Consider the following 22,850-nt stretch of genomic DNA (forward strand, 5'->3'; position numbering starts at 1 on the left):
AGTGTGTGGTTTTATACGTCAGCTTGACTTGATAGTAGAAAACCTGCTTGACATATCTTAAACTGACTGTTTCCTGCAGAAACGTTAACCCTCCCCTAGGCTGTAGGTACATGATGGACCATGGTACTCTGTGATTAGAAAGCAACTGCTGAGACAATCTAGTCTCCCATCCAGATAAGTAGTCCTTTCAGCATGGGTTGGGCCAACTACTGCTGAGGCTCAGTGTGTAATTTTAAACATCAGCTCGAATTGGCACTAGAAAATCTTCTTGACAATTGTTAAACTGTACATTTATAATATAAGTAAGGTAAATGCAATCATTTGTTTTCTGTTTGCAGATATCTACTAATACCTAAAAGAAGAAAAGAAGAATGTCCACAAACAGTCAAAGAAGAAAAAACAGAAGAAAGCTTATCATCTCCTTACAACTGAGAAATAAAGGGGGCAAAGTATAGACAAGGTCATGAAAGAAAAAAAGAGCTGCTGGTAAGGAAACAAACACATTTTTTATGTTGTGTGTTGAAAACTGCAAAGTGAGCATAACAAAGTAAAGAAAAATTAAAGTTTTAACCCCTTGCTCGCCATGGACGTAATGGTTACGTCCATGGCTGCGCATGTGAGGCGCCATGGACATAACCATTACGTCCATTTAACAGCCTTCGGGGGAAGTGCTAGCTCTCTCCCGAGGGCCGCCGTCCCACCCGCACCAGGTCAGGGCTGGAAGGGGAATCGCTTCCCCTTCCACCCCCGCTCCCCTCCACCCCTCATGACGTCAGCGCGCGATCAAGCGCTGACATCATGAAAGGGTGCAAAGACGCATTGGAAGCCATTTGCTTCCAGCGCGTCTTTGGGAAAGGAGGTAAGTTTTACCTCCGGGCGGGGGAGGATCCCTCAGAAAGAGGCATTGAGGGAAAGGAAAGGGTTTTCCTTTCCCTCGATGTCTCTTGGACCATTCCTGTAACCCGATCGCGATGCAAAGTGTTTTTGTAGGCCCTAAACCATGAAGACACCAGGATTTATTTTTTGTGTTGGGGGGGCGCCCCCTTGGGCAAGGGTCGCCCCCAACCGGCAAAAAGTACTATTGGGGGCAGATCAGCCTATTTTTTTTTAGGGGCAGAATCCACTTAGCGCTAGGGATCATGTGTGTGCTTTGTGTGGGGGATGGCCCCTTGGGCAAGGGGTGACCCACCAAAGGGGGCAATAAAATCTATGCCATTTCTGCCCCCCAGGGGGCAGATTGGCCTATTTTTTTTAAGGCCCTTCGGCCCCCGGGGGGGGGGAGGGGGCGGCAGAAACCATGAAGACGTCAGGGATTTTTTCTTTTTTCTTTCATTTTGTTTTTTGTGTGTTAGGGCGCCCCCTTGGGCAAGGGCCGTCCCCAAGGGGCAAAAAGCACTATTGGGCAGTTCTGCCCCCCTTGGGGGCAGATCGGCCAATTTTTTATTTTTTTCAGGCCCATCTGCCCCCAAGGGAATCCACTTTGCGCCAGGGATCATGTGTGTTTTGTGTGGGGGGTTGGCCCCTTAGTCAAGGGTATCCCCCCAAAGGGGGCAATATATTCTATGGCATTTCTGCCCCCCTTGGCCTATTTTTTTAGAGGCCCATCTGCCCCCAAGCAGAGAACACTAGACACGAGGGAAAATGTAAAAATGGTTGGTGGCGGGGTGTTTGTCAACTGGCGAAGTATTTGCATTTATGATAATAACAGTTTATTTATTTTTTTGTTCTAGTTCAAAGCTTTTGCTTCCTCTGCTGTGGCTTGTTGCAGTTTTGGCAGTGGTTGTCCTGCGGTATACGAAGTTGCATGTTTTAGGTAAGTAAATAAATTTACTCCAAAGGAGTATTGTTGCCATGCATGAATGACATGTTTGTAGGTGGTGTACTGAATGCAGGATTGTGTGTGAAATTGTCCTTAGATTTATGCACAATGATTATTGTGTTGTCTTATGTCTAATTTGCTTTTTTTCTCTTTTTAGTGGGATATCATTGGTGATTGCTGTGGCTGTGCAGAGTAGTTGCTGGTGAGTCAAGCTTTTTCAGGCAAATGAGCGGTATAGTTTTTGAGTTTATAACTCTTAGTGATAAAGCTACACTTAGGGGGTTATTCTAACTTTGGAGGAGTGTTAATCCGTCCCAAAAGTGACGGTAAAGTGACGGATATACCACCAGCCGTATTACGAGTTCCATAGGATATAATGGACTCGTAATACGGCTGGTGGTAAATCCGTCACTTTTCCGTCACTTTTGGGACAGATTAACACCTCTTCCAAAGTTAGAATAACCCCCTTTGTATGTTACTTATTTACACAGTGCTGATTGTAGGTGGTGCATTTGTCCAGTTAAATTTTGTAGGAAGGATCATGGCTAGCCGTAGGATGACTGCTCAGCAGGTTGTTGGTGTGCTTTTTAAGTCGTCTTCTGACCATGATTATGAGACTGACTCTGCATCTGAGGCAGAGGAGGAAGTGCAAGATTCTGGAAGTGAATTTTCTGTCAGAGAGGAATCATCTGATGATGAAGCCACTCTCAGTGCTGATATGGGCCTGTTTTAGAGGAAGACACTGATGTGCCAATGGTGCAGGAACCAGCGGCTGAAAGGCTTCCCATTGGAAGACCTGACACGTGGGTTGCACCAAACATGGAGCAGCCACAGTTGCCTGCATTTACTGGTTTTCCAAGGTGTCGAGTTAATATGGAAAACGTTTTGCCCGTCAACGTTTTTGAGTTGTTTATGGACAATATATTGTTGAAAGAGATTGTTGAGCAGAGCAAAATTTGAGGGACAACGCTGCCAGACTTAGGCCACACTCTAGAGCTAGCCGGTGGATTCCCACAAATCTGGAAGAGTTGAAAAAGTTCTTGGGTTTAACTTTTTTGATGGGGCTGATAAGGAAGCCATCACTGTCTTCATATTGATCTACCAGTCCCTTGATGGCAACTGCTATATTTCCTGCCATCATGAGTCGTAACCGGTATGAGCTTCTTCTTCGGATGTTGCATTTTGTAGATAATGCTTTAGCCTTGCCACAAGATCACCCTGATTCTGACCGTCTTTTTAAGATTAGACCTGTCCTTGATCATTTGGTAGATCAGTTTTCAGAGAGCTACGTTCCAGGCAAAGAAATATCTGTGGATGAGTCTTTGGTCCTGTTCAAGGGTCGTTTGGTTTTTAGGCAGTACATTCCTAGCAAGAGGGCCCGGTATGGAATTAAGATGTATATGCTGTCTGAAAGTAGTACAGGATGTATTTATAATGTCCGGGTCTACACTGGTAGGGATTCCAATATTGACCCCCCTGGTTGTCCTCCCACTTTTGGAGTTAGTGAGAAAATTGTGTGAGAACTTGGTAGACGACTGTTTAATAAAGGTGACCATTTGTAGGTAGATAACTTCTACACTGGAGACAAGTTGATCAAGGAGTTGTTCAGAGTGGACACTCTTGCTTGTGGCACAATCCGCCCTAATCGTAAAGGCTATCCAAGAGAGCTTGGCTGTAAAAAACTTGAGAAGGGACATTGCAGTGCCTTTCGGAATGATGAGCTGCTAGCTCTGAAATTTGTAGACAGGAGGGATGTGTACATGCTACCTCCCCTCCATGATGAGAGTACTTCACCTGTGGCTGTTTAGAGTCAAGTTGCTGAAGTGCGCAAACCTGTGTGCATTTTAAATCATAATAAGCACATGGGTGGTGTTGATAGAATTGATCAGAGGTTGGAACCTTACACTGCTGCTCGTAAGTCTTATGTTTGGTATAAGAAATTAGTGGTTCATCTGTTCCACTTGGCAACTTTTAATGCTTTTGTTGGGTTCAAGGATAGTTCACCAGAGTCAAGGATGACATTTGTGAAATTTCAGGAGTCTATCATAGCGAGCATTATTGTGCTGGAACAGGCAAGAGTTCCTAGAGAAGCAGTGGTGGAGGATGTGGCTAGATTGAAAGATCGTCACTTTGCTGAGCACATTCCTCCCACGGCCCAAAAAATCTTTCCTCTAAGAGATGTAGAGTCTGTGCTCGAAGAGTTATCAGAAAGGAGACTAGGATGTACTGCCCTGATTATCCTTCAAAGCCTGTGCTATGTGTGGGTGGCTGTTTCAGGAGCTACCACACACAGAAGAATTATTGGGAAATTCCGTGAGCGTAAACTGCTGTTTTATATTTTTATATGTTCAGTTTCATGGTTGGCATTACTGTCATGTATTCAGTTAGAGCTTTTGTGTTTGTAGTTTTGTACTTATTTATAATTAGTGGTTTCTTTGTTGTTTAAAAACAAAACAAAAAAGTGATGCCGGTGTGCGTGGGGTGGTGCTTGGCTGGCGGTGTGCGTGGGGTGGTGCGTGTTGTGGCGCTTGCCTGGCAGTGTGAGTGGGGTAGTGCTTGGCTGGCGGTGTGAGTGGGGTGGTGCTTGGCTGGCGGTGTGCGTGGGGTGGCGCTTGGCTGGCGGTGCCAGTCAAACGCCAATCCACACACTCATAAGCTGGTGTGATTGCTGTATCAGGCGCTGTCCGTCGATGGGCTGGGCCCGTGGCTGGCGGCATGAAAGGTCTTGTGCGTGTCATGTATGGAAGGTGTGTTAATGGACTGTAAAGCAGTTGGTGCCTTGTCGTGGCTTTACAGTTCACAAGCTGTGAGTCATTGGTTCCGTTTTTTTGGCCTTTCAGTTATTAACAGTGCATTTCATTTTTTTGAAATCTCTTGTTAATAAAATTTGATCCACTGAACCATCACTCACCCTTGTGCCAAATCCAACCAGTATGTGTGGTAAAAATGACAAAACCTGCTCCGCTGTAATCAGGCGTCGCAGCACACCTGTGACACGCTAGGTGTCTCGGGTAGTACCCCGATGGTGAAGCATGCCGCAAACTTGGTTGGTGGGTGAAGGTCTTTTTAACATAACCAAAGTGCGTTTCTTTTCACAATTTTAGTGTTGGAACAACAAATAAGTAGGTGGACACATCAAATTGATCTATTGCAAAACTACCTGTGTTTGGGGGAGCACCTAAGTTTTTGGTCCCAGGTGCGGCCTTCATCTATGGAAACCTACCAAACCCAGACATGTTATAAAAATAGACACCCCAAGGAGTCCAAGGAGGTGTGGCTTGCCTGGATCCCCTAACATTTTCTTACCCAGACTCCTCTGCAAACCTCAATATTTGCTTAAAAAGCATATTTTCCTCACTTTTCTTTGTAGGATCACCGCTGCAGCACAAATTTCCTACCACCCAGAGTTCCCCTCAGTCTTCCAAGTAAAATGATACCTCACTTGTGTGGGTCCCCAAAGTAGAGTCAGCCTAAAATATGTATAAAAGAAAAATATGGAATGTGTACACGTTCAAGTTGCTGTGCTATCCCCTCAATCTCTACAGGTTTTTGGCATTTTTCTGTTGCAGGCTCCTGGCCCACCCACACAAGCGAGGTATCATTTTTATTGGCAGACTTGGGGGAACGCTGGGTGGAAGGACATTTGTGGCTCCTTTCGGATTCCAGAACTTTCTGTCACCGAAATGAGAGGAAAAACATTTTTTTTTACCAAATTTTGAGGTTTGCAAAGTATTGTGGGTAACAGAACCTGGTCAAAGCCCCACAAGTCACCCTATTTGGATTCCCCTAGGTGTCTAGTTTTCAAAAATGTGCAGGTTTGCTAGGTTTCCCTAGGTGCTGGCTGAGCTAGAGGCCAAAATCTACAACTAGGCACTTCGCAAAGAACATGTCAGATTTCAATGTAAAAATGTGATGTGCCCATTTTGTGTTTCCTGTCGCGAGCAGCAGGCCTAACCTCACAAGTGAGGTACCATTTCTATGGGGAGACTTGGGGGAACACAGAATAGCAAAACAAGTGTTATTGTCCCTTGTCTTTCTCTACATTTTTTCCTCCCAAATGTAAGACAGTGTGTAAAAAAGATGTCTATTTGAGAAATGCCCTGTAATTCACATGCTATAAAAGGCACCCCAGAATTCAGAGATGTGCAAATAACCAGTGCTTCTCAACACCTTATCTTGTTTCCATTTTGGAAATACAAAGGTTTTCTTGATACCTATTTTTCACTTTTTATATTTCAGCAAATTAATTGCTGTATACCGATTATAGAATGAAAACCCATTGCAAGGTGCACCTCATTTATTGGCTCTTGGTACGTAGGGTTCTTGATGAACCTACAAGCCCTATATATCCCCGTAACCAGAAGAGTCCAGCAGATGTAACAGTATATTGCTTTAAACAATCTGATATCGCAGAAAAAAGTTACAGAGGAAAATGTGGAGAAAAATTGCTGTTTTTCTCCTCAATTTCAATATTCTTTTATTTCAGCTGTTAGTTTCTGTAGGAAACACTTGTAGGATCTACACAATGACCCCTTGCTGAATTCAGAATTTTGTCTACTTTTCATAAATGTTTAGCTTTCTGGGATCCAGCATTGGTTTCTCACCCATTTTTGTAACTAACTGGAAGGAGCCTGAAAGCACAAAAAATAGTAAAAATGGGGTATATCCCAGTAAAATGTCAAAATTGTGTTGAAATATGGGGTTTTCTAATTCAGGTCTGCCTGTTCCTGAAAGCTGGGAAGATAGTGGATTTACCACCACAAACCCTTTGTTGATGCAACTTTTTTCCAATTTTTTTGAAAAAAATTTAATTTTCGCTGTATTTTGGCTAATTTCTTGGTCTCCTTCGGGGCAACCCACAAAGTCTGGGTACCTATAGAATCTCTAGGACGTTGGGAAAAAAGGACATAAATTTGGCATGGGTAGCTTATGTGGAGAAAAAATTATGAGGGCCTAAGCGCGAACTATCTTAAACAGCCAAAGAATGGCTTGCCACCTGAGGGGGGAAAGGCCTGGCAGCGAAGGGGTTGAATCAGCTAAGAAAGGACATAAAGTACATGACATTAGGAGTAAAAAAGGAACAATACAGAAGATTATTTAACAAGAAGACAGAAACAGTTTAAGGAGATTAGAATTAGAATGTTTCACAGTAGAGTAATTCAGAATCTTATTAAAACTATGAAACTGTAGAAAAGGAGAAAATAAGCAATCAAGCAAAAGGAACGTGTTGAGGTTGTAGCTGATAAGGCCTTTGCCCTGAAGAGGAAGCTATTTATATAGATTTTGAGCAGAATGAGAACACTGGATAAAATACTGTTGTCTATGAGTAAAAAAGACAAGGAAAAAGACTTGTGAATAGAAGTAACTTCTGCAAATGTTTCTGTGGAGAATGGAAGCATACTTCCAGTACTGAGCCTTTCTTTAATGAAGAAAGCTACATGTAACAGAACACATTCGTTTATGCAGTTGAAACATCTGGACAATGCTATGTAATGAAAGATGGTACTCCCATTCCAAAAGAGGAGATGTCAACTAGGAATGTTGAAGAAGTGATAGCTGAAGTGTTAGAGGGAAAGCGTAGACAGGAGCTGTGTATAAATGGAACTGTGGCAGTATTTGCAGTATACGGCAGGAATCAATTGATATATTGAAAACTTTTCTTCAAACATTTCCTTGCAAAACTTTGAAAAAGAAACTAGGTATGTTGTGAGGATTAAATCCATGCAAAGTAAGGAGCTACACAGATTTATAACAGCATTCACTAGCATGTATATCAAAGAAAGTGTGCGAAAGCACATTTCATCATTTCAGAAGGTTAGCTGTACATCACTTGAGAATGCAAACTTTCATTAGGTGGCTTTACTATGTCAAAACACCTGCCCTGTCCTTATGAGAAATTAATAGAGTTCTTTTGCATGGTACAGTAAAAGAGTTTGAAAAAGTTTGTGAGGATGTTCAGTTTTGTCTCTTTGGTCCTGAACTAGAGTGTAGGGAAAATGAGGAGTTGTCGATGCAGGTGTATAGGAACAGGACACAAGTATTACTGTTGATAACTTTATAGAAGTAATTGGGACATTTAACACAGTTTCTTCTTAGAAACCAAACTGTGTTTGTATATGTTGTTGACACACTCACCACAAAAGTCAAACTTGTAAAGTAATTTTGTACTCAAAAACTGAAGAAGAAAACAGAGTTAAGTGGTGAGATTTTGCTGCTTATCTTTTTGTAGCGGACCAGTTTGATTTGGCCACAAAGCAAATTATATGTAAATACTTCTATGAAAAGTTAGAAGATAATCAAATGCCAGCTAGAGCAGTAAAGTTAGAAATAGTTCCAATCCTGAAAGAACTTCATGGTTTAAATGTTTATGTATCAATTCTCAAACAATCTATACATCATTTCCAAGCTATAGTTCGTATGGAACCGAAAACAGGTAAATTACCTCCAACAGAGCTACAGAAAGGTCTTAAGGGTAGAGTTGTGTACTTGCGATTAGATTTCAAAAAGAATATTGAAACTATAGGGGACATGCACTTATTTTAGTAAATGGTGTCCCTACAAAGAACAAAAAGACATGGCAATAATTAGTGAATGTTAATAAGGTAAAAAAGCAATGCTATCTTTGGTGCAAAATAACATTTGTTATAAAGAATGCTGATGTTCTTCAAGATATAACACTTATAGAAAATGAGACATTACCTTCAAGAGGTTCAGATTGAAAAGGAGGATCGATCAAGATCAGAAGAAACTTAAGAACACTACAGCATCCCTCCTCTTCATTCTAAAGAAGTTATTGTTGAGGCATTTGATCTTTTTCAAATGAAGCAAGTAAAAGGAGCTCCTATGAGTGTGTGGGAGAAATGTTTATAGAGTCCCAGTTTTCCACAACTGTTTCCCACTGGAGAAGGTGGCATTTATGATGGTCACCCTATACATATACCAGCAGCTGAATACGGCTCAACAAGAATATATTCTTAAGATCTTTAATGTTGCCAGTGTATTTCATACCTTTCATCTTCTGTTTGAAAGTGACTTGTCTGGTTTTGCATATGCTGTAAACCATATACTGAAGATGGAAGTAAATCTTTAAAGCATTTCTGCATAGGAATGCATTGAAAAAGGTACTGAAATGGATGAAAAGTTGGAGTGCAGCTTGATTAATTTGATGACGTGCCAATGAGGAACCAATAAGTATTGGTTTCATTGTCACTTTGAGCTAAAATGTATGTTAAGAAACCTAGGTGCACCTCCTTGGTTCCTGACACTCAGTTGCAATGAGTATGCGTTGGATGATCTGCTTGATGTTTTGAGTGAAGCAAACTCTAATATCAAAGACATTGAACTAATGACAGCAGGAGATATCTGTTCCTTGGATCCCACTAATGTTTGCAGATACTTTACTCATCAATTTCAAGCTTTGATTTCTTTCATCTGCAACAAGACAAACCCTCCTCTTGGTGAAGTAACTTGCTTATTTTGGCATAAAGAGTACCACTCAAGAGGTGCTCCTCATACTCACATGCTGTTATGGAATAAAGATGCACCTACATTTGGAACAGACTTTCCTGTCTTTCATTCAACAGTATATCACATGTGCCATTTCAAAAGATACTGCTGAAAAGGTTTGAGACAACAGGTTTTGTGCTTTCAAAATCACAGATGTGGAAAGTACTGCTGACGAAAATATAGAACCAAAGGTAAAATTTATACAAGATGCCATTTTGGATTCCCGTGAATTTCACAAGGGAGAATAGACAGATTCCTATCTACAGTCAGACATAAATTGACAAAGAAGTCACTGAAAAATTCTTACAACCTGAAAAAAACAGAGGCTTTGAAGTACATTTATGAGTACAATCCAGTCATTTTAAAGATGTGGAATATAAACATGGACATATAGTTTGTCGGAGATAATTCTATTGCTGTTGCATGTAACATCACTTCAGATATCACAAAATCTGAGAAGATGGAAATGTGAGAAGAGATTCTGCAGAAAAGAATCTTACTAAGAAATTGTACAGTTTTAGCTTGAAAGTGCTTTGCCACAGGTAAACTGGATCTTATGAGTATGAAGCTGGGATGAGCTCCTCTAGTTTATTCTCAGAGTCAAAGTGGAACGTTTGGGTAAGTTTAGGGCTTGCAAGCACACAAAATATAGTCTTAAAGTCTTTTCCGGATAATCAAGATCTAGCAGAAGTTGATCCAGTAAGTAGAGACATTGTAAAAACAAATATGTTGGGCACATACTACCCAAGAAGGATCCAACATTTAGAAAACATGTGCCTGTATGAAGTACTTCAGTACTAAAGGTATTGAAATAACGTAACATAAAGCATAGAAGAAGGGAGATATGTAGTTGTTGGATGTGAAGGTTGTTTAGTGAGACATAGTGAGACACTACAAAGGAAATCTAATTAACCACAAAAAATGTAGGGGCATTTTTAAGAGCCTCTAGCACCTCCTTTGTGCCAAATTAGTGTCATTTTTTAATGCTAATGGGGCCCAACGAGGCAAAATTGCCCCGGCAAATTTACAAAGTGATGCAATGCATGCATTGTGCCACTTTGTAACCCTTAGCACTACATTATACCTACACCAGGCATAATGTATTCAAAGGGGACATTCCCCCATTGGGGGGGCGAAATAATGGTGCAAAGAAATTCTAAGGATTTCTTTGTGTCATTTTTTCAGCACTTTTAACACTAGCTCAGAGGAGGCGATAAAAGGAGGGACACCATTGTTGACAATGAGCCTCAATGGGCTTAGCAGGACTAGTGTAAAAAATCTAGACGCTAGTTCCCTAGCTACCACCATGGTGCACTATATCTTAGAAACAATGCACACATGGTGGCGTTAGGGGGGAGCTTAGGGGAACAAGAAAAGTGGCGCTGTACTGTTTGCAGCTGTTCAAGCCATGGCATAATAAATCCGAATCGCTTAGAGACTTGTACTTCTACGAAGACTCTTTCAACGCTGTGAAACACAGTATTGAGTTTTAAGTCTTTCCTCACTATTTGCAAATGTTGAAAGATAAAATTGAACAGGAAGAGACAAATACTGCTGAGATGGCAAAGGAGAGTTCACAAAGCAGCCAAAGTTCTGGGCCACTATGTCAAAATCCTCTTGGAGTACCAGTTTGTCAAAATGAAGCATCCAGAGCTGTGAATGAGATGGAGACTGCAATGCAGCAAGCAAGAGAGGACAGATTTTTGCATGAAAAAAAATGTTCATGCTCTTCGTTTAAACCACTACTACTATACATTAGTGGTCAAGCTGCCACCACGAAACGTTTCCTAATTAAAGTCCTCATTGCTTATCTACAGAAGACTGCAGATTCAAAATTATCATGTGTAGCAACAGCTCCAACAGGATTAGCTGCTCACAACATTAAAAGAATTACTTTGCATAGGCTACTTATGCTTCCTGTTGAACAAGATAAGAAACTGAAATACCAGACATTTTCTGGTGAAGCTTGTGACAAAGTTTCCAAGTTTTGAAGAAACTGAAGCTTTTAATTATCAATGAGGTGAGCATGGAGTCAAACCCAATGCCTTCCTTCAAACACTTATGAATGCAGCAAATATTAAGAAAAGAGAATGGTGTGCTCTTTGGAGGGAGGTATTTCATTGTCTTCAGTGACCTACTCCAACTAACTCCTGTGAAAGGGCAACCTGTTTTCAACACACATCTTCACAATGAAGCAAGACATTCTTTGTGCAGTATTGGCAATGTAAATATTTCCAATACAAGGAACTAGTGAAGAATATGCATCAAGCATCTGATATAGAATATGGAAATATTCTGAAGGACATCAGAGTAGGAGTTTTGACAAAGGATGGTAAACATGATTTACAAAGTTGCCTTATCAACAAATTATTTTCATCAGCCAGAAGCACAATTGATGTACAAATTCTTTCAAGAAGAATAGTCTGTACTGTTTCATGCTTACACTTCAAGAGTGTTCCAATGTCAATGATCAGTTATTAAAACTGGAAAAAGAAGGTATTTTGGAAATCACAGCTATTGATAAAAATGTAACATCAAGAAGTCACTGCACTACTAACAAAAAATCTACCGGCAAAATTGGATTTTTTGGAGAAGTCTGTATCAAAGACTGCAGGATTAGAAAAGTGTTTATGCGTGTGCAAAAACTGTTGAGTAATTCTGCAACATAAGTTAAGTGTTGAAGAAGGGTTAATAAATGGTGCAATGGGTAAAGTTAGTGATTTCATTAATTTTCCAAATAGAGATGAGGCTGAATATTTGACTGTAATATTTGATGGTGTGAATCAGATTGGCCGATGTGTTGTATGGGTATTGTTTGTAAAAGATCTATATGTCCGGCAACATCAGTTTCTATTCTCTCTAGCATGTTCTGTCACTATCCATAAATCACAATGTTTAAGTGCAGATACAGCTTTTATTAATATTGGAAGTACAGTAATCATAGAAGGTATGTCATATGTTGCATTATAGCGTGTTAAAACGTTGACTAGTTTGTTTTTACTTGATTTTGATGATAAGAAGGTTAGTGCTAGTGTCAGGTGTGAATGAGAGTAAAATCGGTTGAGAGGTCTATATGCTCCTCATTTAGGTCAATACCAAATTTATGAAAAATGCATGATCTGTCTAAAGCGGAACCTTACAAAAGAGTCAAATGATGTTGAAGACAATAAAAAAAAAATAACAATCTAGAAAGTGTTAAGAAGAGGAAATTGGAAAATAAGGGAGATATTGTAGGTTAACAACTGGAAAACAGTTCAGGTGTCGACTGCTATGCAAATGTTGTTCTTAATGTACTCTTTTATTTACCACATGTTTTAAATAGAATTCAACAAAAAGCAGATAAGAGATTGTGTTCTGCACTGTATAATTTGTTACGACATTTACTGAGTAAAAAGCCAGTAATATATTCTGTTTAACCTATTCAAGACTTTATAGATACATGTATTGGATCAGTAGTATTTACTCTCAACACTCATCAAGGTGCACAATAATGTATAATGGTCATCTTGGGAGTGTTAGAAGATAAGTAAGTAAATATTGATTAGTTATTTGGACTGAGATACAAATTGCTCCATCAGTGTGAAGATTGCTCTTTTACATCCTGTACTCAAATAAATTCTGAGATATTTCTGTACTTAACACTACCGGATTCCAAAACTGTGTCTTTTGACAGATTGTTTAAAAAATGCAAATCAAAACATGACTTGTTCAAATTGTAGATCAGATGTTATGTCTACTTTGCATCTACAAAGAACAGGAAAATACCTTATACTGATGTTACAATGATGCAAAGCAGATAGATCTAAATTGGAAATCAAAATTACAAACTTCAAAGCTGGACAAATCTCAATTTCTGGAAAAACTTGCAGAACTGTAGCTATCATTTTTCAAGAAGGAGTTAATATAACATGTGGACACTATTCTGCCTTTTTAAAGACTGTAACTGGATGGACAGAATGCAATTACAGCAGCCTTATATTCAAAGTGAAAACACTGTTCAAACTACAAAGGCCTTGCCTTCTGTTTCATCATCCAAAATTCTAACATCTATTTATGAGAAACAAAGTAACACGCAGTATTTCTTCTGCTGAAGTTTTGAATGATTTAGAGATAATTTTGCCTATCAGGGGTGATGTCCTTTAAAACTTCTGCAAAACTTTTAGAAACCCTGTATCATCTGCAAAGAAGTTATGTAACATCCGGACACTACTTACAATTAAGAACAGATTATATTACATCTTATCTTTTCTTTTTTAATCAAAATCTAAAGAGGATTTCTAATAAAAAATCGAACCGTTCACTTCTGGGACTTCTAATAGAATAAATTCATACATCTTACAATCTATCGGGGTGATGTCTTCTTAACGGATTTAAATATTGAAATTGACTTACTCCTGCAGCAAAACAACAGAGGAACCACTAAACTGGAAAAACACATCAGAAACTACAAACCAGTACAAACAACTATTTTATACAAATATAAATAGTAATAAAGTTACTGAAGTTAAACATGTCATTAGCTATCCAAGTCGTTTTTAGAAAGTAAAAATAAATTAGCATAATATGATAAAAAGACCTTAACAATCCAACAGATGTTAAAAGAACAGCTAAAAAGTAACAAACGAAGGCCCATATTTATACTTTTTTAGCGCTGCATTTTCGCCACTTTTTGACGGAAAAGCAGCGCAAACTTACAAAATACAATTATATTTTGTAAGTTTGTGCCGTTTTTGCGTCAAAAAAGGACACAAATGCAGCACCAAAAAAGTATAAATATGGGCCTATGAATCATAACTATAACACTAACATGCTCTACTCCTTGTTAAAGGATTACCATATTCTAAGACATCATGCAGCCTACCAAGGGTGATGTTTTTCATCTACTGCTACCATTCATACATATTAATTGCATTATAACACTGTTCGTATAGAAAAATACTTATATTAAGCTTATATCTATTACACTAATTAATAAGTGTAAGTACAACAGATAGAAAATTATTTGTAGTGAGTGTGACACATAGTAATGTTAATTTAAAATAACATATTATTCACTTACTGTTTTTTTTTTTTGTACAGTCTATATGATAGTTTTTTCCCCGACTGTTCAGTGATGGGTAAATATACAACACTTTATTTATTGTGTAAAAAGTATGGAAGATGAGAAGAGTGAAGAAGGGGAAATGAGATGCTTAGATAATATGTCTAATTGCTATATGTTGATATACATTTCTTGTATTTTATTAGTGACAATGTTTTTTCATTTCAGATCAGGAAACTTGAATAACCAAATGTAGAATATAAAACTTTATTTTTCCTTCTTACACAGGTTAATGGACCTATTTATTGTGGTACTGTATGTAACTAATTAGAACATTTGCCATTCGTAAACAATCTGTAAATATTCCCAACTAACCATTGGTAATTAGACTGATACACTAATGAAAACACTGATATAACCACATGCATACTTGTAAATACACTAACTTACCAAGGGATGCATTTATCTATACACAGATACATCCAAGCACATACTGACATGTACACCCACACACACAGGCACACACTTATGCATAGCAACACAAAAAGATGATGGAAGCAGTACTTAAACTTTTCAAACACTTACCCCTAATCATAGATCTGGGATTATCCATCGTTCTTTTGCTCACCATGCCACGTTAGCTTGAACCCAATCATATACAGATCAGCCTTGACCCTGTTCCCCATGCAAACAGTCCAGCCTGGACTGCCAGGCCAGGACCTCCCTGGACCGGAAACAAGCATCTTGGGACTGGTCTCAGGGTATCACCCTTCATCAAACAGACTAGCTTGAATCCACTGGCACAGTGAGCCTGAGACCCACGTCTGGGCATACCCTTCCCACTTAGGGCAACTTTAGCAACACAAAAGGATGATGGAGGAGTGCTGAAACTTTTCAAACACACACACCCAGTCACAGGTCTGGGTTTAATCCATCATTCTTTTGCTCACAATCCACCCCAGTTTGGACCCAGTCATATGCAAATCAGAATTTTAGAACGTGTATATATGATTTTATAACTTTGTAGAAATCACAGCAAGTTATCAAAATGCATTTGCATTTTGATGCGCTGGGGACTGCCAGCTCCCCAGGGCTTTATTTATAATGAATGAGGAGGGCCGTGTGCCCCCCTATAGCCCCAGGGACCACCACCTCCCCGGGCCTTGAATCATAGACTCTCTGCAGTCCCAGGGACAGCCACTTTCCCTGGGCTTTCATCAAATACAATGCAGGGGGGCTGTGTGCCCTCCCCGCAGCTCTGGGGCCGCCACATCCCCAGAGCTTTAATCAAATATAATGCAGGGGTTGCGTTGCCACCATGCATCTCCGGGAACCACCACCTCCCCAGGGCTATTTTACATTGAAGGTGGGGCTGGGCAGTGCCCCTCAGGGAGCCATAGATGGCTCAGGTGACTGCCACACCCCCAGGGCTAGCTTCTGCTATGTCCCCGGGTGCCCACCCCTTGCACATAACTTTTTGCTCTGACTTGGCTGGAGCTTTGACAGCTCCTACCAAGTCAGAGTAAACACATCACTTCCTGCGAGTGAGAGCTGTAAAACAAAAACATCTCTCACTTGCAGAAAGTGACATTTTCATCTGTTTCCTGGCATCAACATATGCATACAGGGAAACAGATGAAAACATTGCTCCCGCAAGCAGGGAGCTGCTATTTAAAGCAGCTCCCTGCTTGTGGGAGCAATGTTGGCTTCTACTAGATGTCGGAAGCTGGCAAGGACCATGGTGGCCTTGAGGCTCCCCCCACAGTACTGTCACTCTCCCTCTCTCTCTTCCATCCCATGATGGTTACTATCACTACACAGAATGTGCACATCAGGTCTAGAAGGACACAAGAATAACCCAAATTCTGTCTCTTATAGATTCTGATATTGTATGTCTTGAATGTGTGACACACTCAGCACACAGAGAAGGGGACATAACGTACCTTGAAAATATATTCTTTGTACAACATAGGTTGCAGGTTCTTTATGGACTTCACGGACTGACTTTCATCTCGTCTTTTCTTGATTTCTAGAAGGAGAAAGGTGCGAGGACAGCCAGTTGACCAGAGTAACAACCCAGTGACCCTACCAGGCTATTTCGTCCTCTCTTCCCAGGGTCAGTTTTGACTTTGACTGTGTTGGTGCTCTTTGGCCTATGGGAAGTTGGGAACTTACTTCTTGGTCTGTGTCACTCATCTGAAAATATCCAGGTGAGAGCCTGATAGAACGTTAAGTTTTTGCCTGAGTGAAATGGAGGCACATGATATTTCTTCGACTGATTTGGCAATTTGCTACAAGAAACAAAAACCTTGGATGCTTTGAATGGGGCAGCTACTGTGGGTCCCAGTACTCAGAGTGTAGATCGGGGGGGAGTTTCCAGAAGAAACATTTACAAATGTAGCTGTTGCTGGTGCTACTCCGGGCGCTTCTGGCCTTTAATTCACAGAACTACTCCTTCCACTATTCCTTTTGCTCCTCCCAAAAGCTTCATGGGGGACCCTATGAAATTTGCTACCTTTATAAACCAATGTCAATTACACTTTATTTGTAAGCTGGCTTGTTTTCCTAACGAACAATCAATCGTAGCGTTTGTATTGTCATTTTTGGGAGGCACAGTAGCCACTTGGTCCATTCCGCTAGTTGATCGAAATGATCCTTTTCTGTATAATTAATTATATGTTGTTCAAAGCAGGTTTGAAATGGTTATTTGATTGTCATACCTTTATGCAATCATTGGATACAGAGTTGCTTAATCTACAACAGGTAAGTTTGGACTCTATGACATGTACAACCATTTTAACCATTTGTAGCTGAAGCAGGCTGGCCAGAAAACAAGAGGAATTCCTTATTTTAATGGGGACTTTGTGACAAATTGAAAGATCTAGTGGCTCAGGTGGTCGATCCTCATGAAAACTGTAGTTAACTAAAATCTAGAGGTAAAATTAGACCATAGTCTTACTGAGCACCAGCGTGATAGAGGGAGGCTTGATACTAGGCTTGTGTTATACAAGGAGAAAAAGAGCATTCCTGAAAAGGCAGACGAGCCTGAACCTAAGAAGATTGGGAGGTTGAGGGGGCCAATAAGCGAGGAAGAGAGACAAAGATGTAAGGTATTAAGGTTATGTTTACACTGTGGTAATAAGGGACACTTTCTACGTGACTGTCCTCTGAACCCCAAGGAAAGAGGAGAGTTGGGAAACTAGGAAACCTGGAACAAAGAGAGGCAAGTGTTTCAGTTTTCAGCATTACCTAACCTCAAACTCAGACTTCTTCCATCCTTCAGTGTGTATATATATATATATATATATTTTTTTTTTTTTACCTTGTGGCAGTCACCACTAGTTAGTAATAGTTAGGACCTAGTTTCCATAGGAAGAGCATTTTTTGTTTTACCTATCACCTTGGCACCGCTTGACAAATCATCACAAACTTTTCATAACATATACTTTGCTTAGTTCAGCTTCTGTCTTAAAAGTTTCAGCGTGATTCGTCAAGTGGAGGCTGATAAAAAAGCGGGGGCCCCAAAACACATTTTCCCTATTCAGCCTGAACTAATGAACGGAATTACACCAAATCTGGCACAAAGCTAGATTCTGTTCCGCAGATTACACTTTTGTGGTTTGGTGTGAATCCGTTTAGTAGTTTTGAAGTAATTTTTAGGGCAAAAAATATAGATATATAGGGATGCTGACCCTCCGCAGATTCAACTGTCCCCGTGATGATATCCGATTGGCTGCCAACACTTCATCAAGGAAGTGTTGGCAGCCATCTTGAGACTCAGCTTCAGCTGAGTCCCAGAAAAAACAATAAAAAAAGAAAAGGGGCCAGGGTAGGGTCACACTGTAGCCCTGATGCTGGTGTCCCTGAGGGACCCTGCCAGAGTTAAAAAGCATTTTTTAACAAAATAATTTGGAAAAATCTATGGATGGATCTGCGGCTTTTTTGGAGATTATAAAAAACGCGGTCTCCCATGCTTTTTTTTTTTTTTGCCCCTGGATGGGCAAGGTCACGGGGGCATATTGAGTTAATGTAGGAGGGGGCGCAAGGAGTCCCGTCTTTGGGGTTTAATAAACCCCAGGGACCCCCACCTCCCTGGTCGATTGAGTTAATGTGTGCGGGGGCTGCATGCCCTCATGCCCTGGGGACCAACCCCCCAACGCAAAATGTTTTTTAAGGTGAGGGAGGTCCTATGGCCTCCCCTACAGCCCCAGGGGCCACCACCTCCCGGAGGGAATATACAAATATGAGCGGGGTGCTACGCCTCGGGACCACCATCATCTGGGGCAAAGATGTTTTAAGTAAGTGGGGGGGGTGATGGCTTCTCCCACAGCCCATGGACCACCACTCCCCCAGGGCAAATATTTAAAAAAACAAAAGGGGTTCTCTTTGGGACACACAAGCTCCAGGGACCACCACCTCCCCAGAGCTATGTCTTCATTAGAGGGGGCTGCGCTACCCCACTTTTGGAGTCAGGAGATGGCCCTGGGGACTGCCATACCCCATGGCTGGCTCCTGCTATGTCCTGAGGTGCCCACCCCCAGGACAATGCTGTTTGCTGTGGCTTGGCCTCCCTTTTTCTTATTTTTTTTAACTTTTTTTTCTGGAACAGGGATGAAGCTGAGTCCCAACATGGCTCCCAACACTTCCTGGTTGAAGTGTTGTCAGCCAATCCGATATCAGCATGAGATTGGGAGAGTTTGCAGAGCCTTTGCATCCCTCTACTTACAAATTTGGATTTTCTTTAATATCTGTAAACTACTGAATGGATTTACACCAAATAACAAAAAGGGCTCTTTCTGGACCAAGAGTTACCTTTCTGCCACATTTGGTGTAATTGCGTCCAGTGGTTCGGAATCTATCACTGTGCAAAATCCTTATGGGAATTAGAATGGGAAATGCTCCTTTTTACACCCGCCCTCCTCTCAGCCCTCGCTTGAGGGACCACCTTGAAACTCTCCATACAGCAGCTCACATGACTGTTTAATTTTTTGGGAAGATTTCATGAAGATCCGTCAAGCACGACAAAGATATAGGCAAGTAAAAAACTGCTTCTTCTATAGAAACTAGGTCCGAACTGTAACTACCTAGTGGTGACTGCCACTATGTGTGTATATATATATATTTATTTATATATATATATATATATATATATATTCACTGGCAAAATTATAGTTAGGTTCTGAATTTACTCATACAACACCATACAAATTCAGTAGTTATTGTTAGAGTTATTTTAAGTAACTATAACTCACACCCTAAGGTAACTAAACCTCGCACCCCTGTTTCTTTTTTTTTCTTTTTTTCTTGGACTCGACAGAAGCCAAGTCCCAAGGTGGCTTCCAACAATTCCTAGTTGGAGTTGGCAGACAATCAGATCTCAGCACGAAATCAGGAGTATTCATGAAGCCTTCACACCTCTAGATATCTATATTTCTTTTTCTTTAAATATCTCAAAAACTCTTAACTGAGTGTCTGAGTGGGGCTATGAGTGGGTGTGAGTGTCTGTTTGAGAGTGGGTGTGTGAGTGCCTGTGTGGGTTTGTGATTGGGTTTGTGATTGTCTGAGTGGGTCTGTGAGTGGGCATGTGAGTGTCTGAGTCTGTGAGTGGATGTTTGAGTGTCTGAGTGGGTCTTTCAGTGTTTCAGTGGGTGTGAGAGTCTCTGAGTGGGTCTGTGAGTGGGTGGGTGAGTGTCTGAGTGGGTCTGTGAAGGGGCACATTAGCACCTGTCTGGGTCTTTGAGTGGGCATGTGAGTGTCTGAGTGGGTCGGTGAGTTGGAATATGAGTGTCTGAGTGGGTCTGTGAGTGTGTGTCTGGGTGGGTATGTGGGTGGGTGTGTGAGTGTCTGAGTGCGTCTTTCAGTGTGTGTGTGTCTAAGTGGGTTTGTGAGTGTCTGAGAAGAGTAGAGTGGAGTGGCGCAGAATGGAACAGAATATAGTGGAGTGGCTACCGTGGCGTGGCATATAGATGTATGTCAAATTTAGTAGCAATATAGATTATCAAGTGCAAAGCAGTGCAAAGCAGTGCAAAACAGCGAATTGTGCTGCCTTGAGTTTCTTCAAATTTGTCAAACAACGCAGGGTGGTAGGTCTAAAACTTGCTAAAAATAAATGCCCCCTGGGCCCACCCCCCATGGAGCACATGGGGGGGCACTAACTTTTATCAAGCTTTGGGCCCGCCACCGATGGGGCATGCAGCGAATGTGAAGGTCTGGGCGCACCGCCCATGGGGCATGCAGTGGCCTGCCTGCCACTGAGTATGCAGTGGGCCTATAGGGACATGTCATTTTATCATGTTTCGGGCCTGCCCCTTGGGGGTCACAGAGGGCCCAGGGGCCATTTATATTTAATAAAGGTGTGGGCCCGCTGCCCGTGGGGCATGCAGTGGGCCATGAGAAGCATTTATTTACAGGTTTTGGACCCATAGGGCATGCAGCGAGCCCAGGGGGGCATTCATTTTTAACAAGTTTAGGGCCTGCCACCCATGGGTCACATGGTTGGTCCAAGTGGGCATGTAATTTATCACATTTCGGGACCACCACCCATGGTAGACATGGCAGGACTGAAACTTGATGAAAATAAATGCCCCCTGGGCCCACTCCATGGTGGCTTTTGGCCCACTGCCCATGAGGCATTTGGCAGGACTGAAACTTTATTAAAATTAAATGATCCCCTGGGCTCGCTTCCCACGGTCACCCAGGGGGCCATTAAGTTTTATCAAGTTTGGGCTGGGTGCTCACGGGCCCACATTGGGCTCAAGGGGCATGTTTTTAATAAAGGTCTGGGCCCACTGGAGGCATTAATTTGCAAGTTTCGGCTCCACCGCCCATGGTCACATGGCGGGTCCAGGGTCTAGTTATCTATTTATTTTTTGTAAAGCTTAGGGCCTGTCACTAATGGGACATGCACAGACCCAGGGGAGCATTAAATAACAACTCGTTTTGGGCCCGCCGTCTATAGGACATGTGGTTGGCCTGACACTTGATGAAAATAAATGCCCTCCGGGGCCTGCCACGTGCCCAACAGGTGGTAGGCCCAAAAACTAGATGAAAATAAATGTCCTTCTGGACCTGCCTCCCACAGGGCACCTGGGGGGCATTCATTTTTATTAAGTTTTGGGACACCTGCCCACAGGCATGTGGCAGGCCCACTGGGGGCATTCATTTACAAGTTTTGGGCCAATGGGCATGTGGCAGGCCCAGGGGCCATTTATTTTTTGTACAGCTTAGGACCAGCTGCTAATGGGAGATGTGGCAATCTCAGTGGGGTATTAATTTTTAACAGGTTTTAGGCCTGCTGCCCACGGGACAAGTGGCGGTCCGAAGTGGCATGTCATTTTATGTGCATGTGACAGACCTGAAACTTGAAAAATTAAATGGCCCCCTTGGACCACTACATGCCACATGAGTGGCGGGCCCAAAACTTGATGAAAATATATCACCACCTGAGCCTGCAGCCCATGGGGCACTTAGGGGGCATTCATTTTTGTCAAGTTTTGGGGCACTCCCCCAACGGGCACATGGCGTGCCAGGGGCCATTTATTTTTTAGAAAGGGCTGAGCCTGCTGCCCATGGGCCACGTGGTGGGCACATGGGGCATTATTTTACAAGTTTTGGGCCGGTCACTCATGGGGCATGTGACAGGCCCAGAGGGCATTTATTTTTTGCAAAGCTTAGGGCCTGCTGCCCAGGGGCATGCAGGGGGCCTGGGGGGCATTCATTTTTTACAAATTTTGGGTCCGCTGCCCACAGGGCACGCTGTAGGTGCAGGGGGCATTTATTTCTTATAAAGGTCTGCTGCCCATAGTGCACGCGGAGGACCCAGGCATGAGGCTAGCCTAGAATGTGATAAAAAAAAGCCTCCTGGGCCCACCACCTGCCACATGGGTGACGGGCCTGAAATTTGATAAAAAATAAAGTCCTCCTGGTCCTGCCACCCATGGGCCATCGCGCATGCCCAGGAGGGTATTAATTTTAATCAACTTTAGGGTCCACCACCCAGCAGCAGGCCCAGGGAGGTGATATTATAATGCAGGAGCTCTCCACATTAGTGCCAGTGCATGGGTGTGGGGTTCAGTTGTTTCAGAATTCAGTGATAGTGGCAGAGGCTGGTGTTTGGAAATAGGGACGGTGGCATAATAGTGGTCAGTTTGCTGGGGTGGTGGGGCAGGGTAGAGGGCAGTGTTTTGGCAGAAGCAGACAGGGAAGGGTTTCAAGGTAGGTGACAGCATGAAGGGTTGTGGTTTTTAAGGGTAGCATGGTTTAATAGGTAGCAGTGTTGTAGGGTAGAATAAACTGGAAAAGGGCTAGTCTGCTTTAGCTCTTTTTTGTTCTTTCATAGTGTTTCGGAGGAAAGAATCTGCTGGTTCTAGAGTTGTTTGGCTGTCTGATAAGTACATAATATGCTTGCTGCTTCACAGCGCAGGGTAGTCCTGGGTTCTGTATTCTTCTGGGAAGCTAAATAATGCATATGTTAAAGATCAGAAC

Source organism: Pleurodeles waltl, chromosome 6 (genome assembly GCF_031143425.1).
Source record: "Pleurodeles waltl isolate 20211129_DDA chromosome 6, aPleWal1.hap1.20221129, whole genome shotgun sequence".
Taxonomy (NCBI): domain Eukaryota; kingdom Metazoa; phylum Chordata; class Amphibia; order Caudata; family Salamandridae; genus Pleurodeles; species Pleurodeles waltl.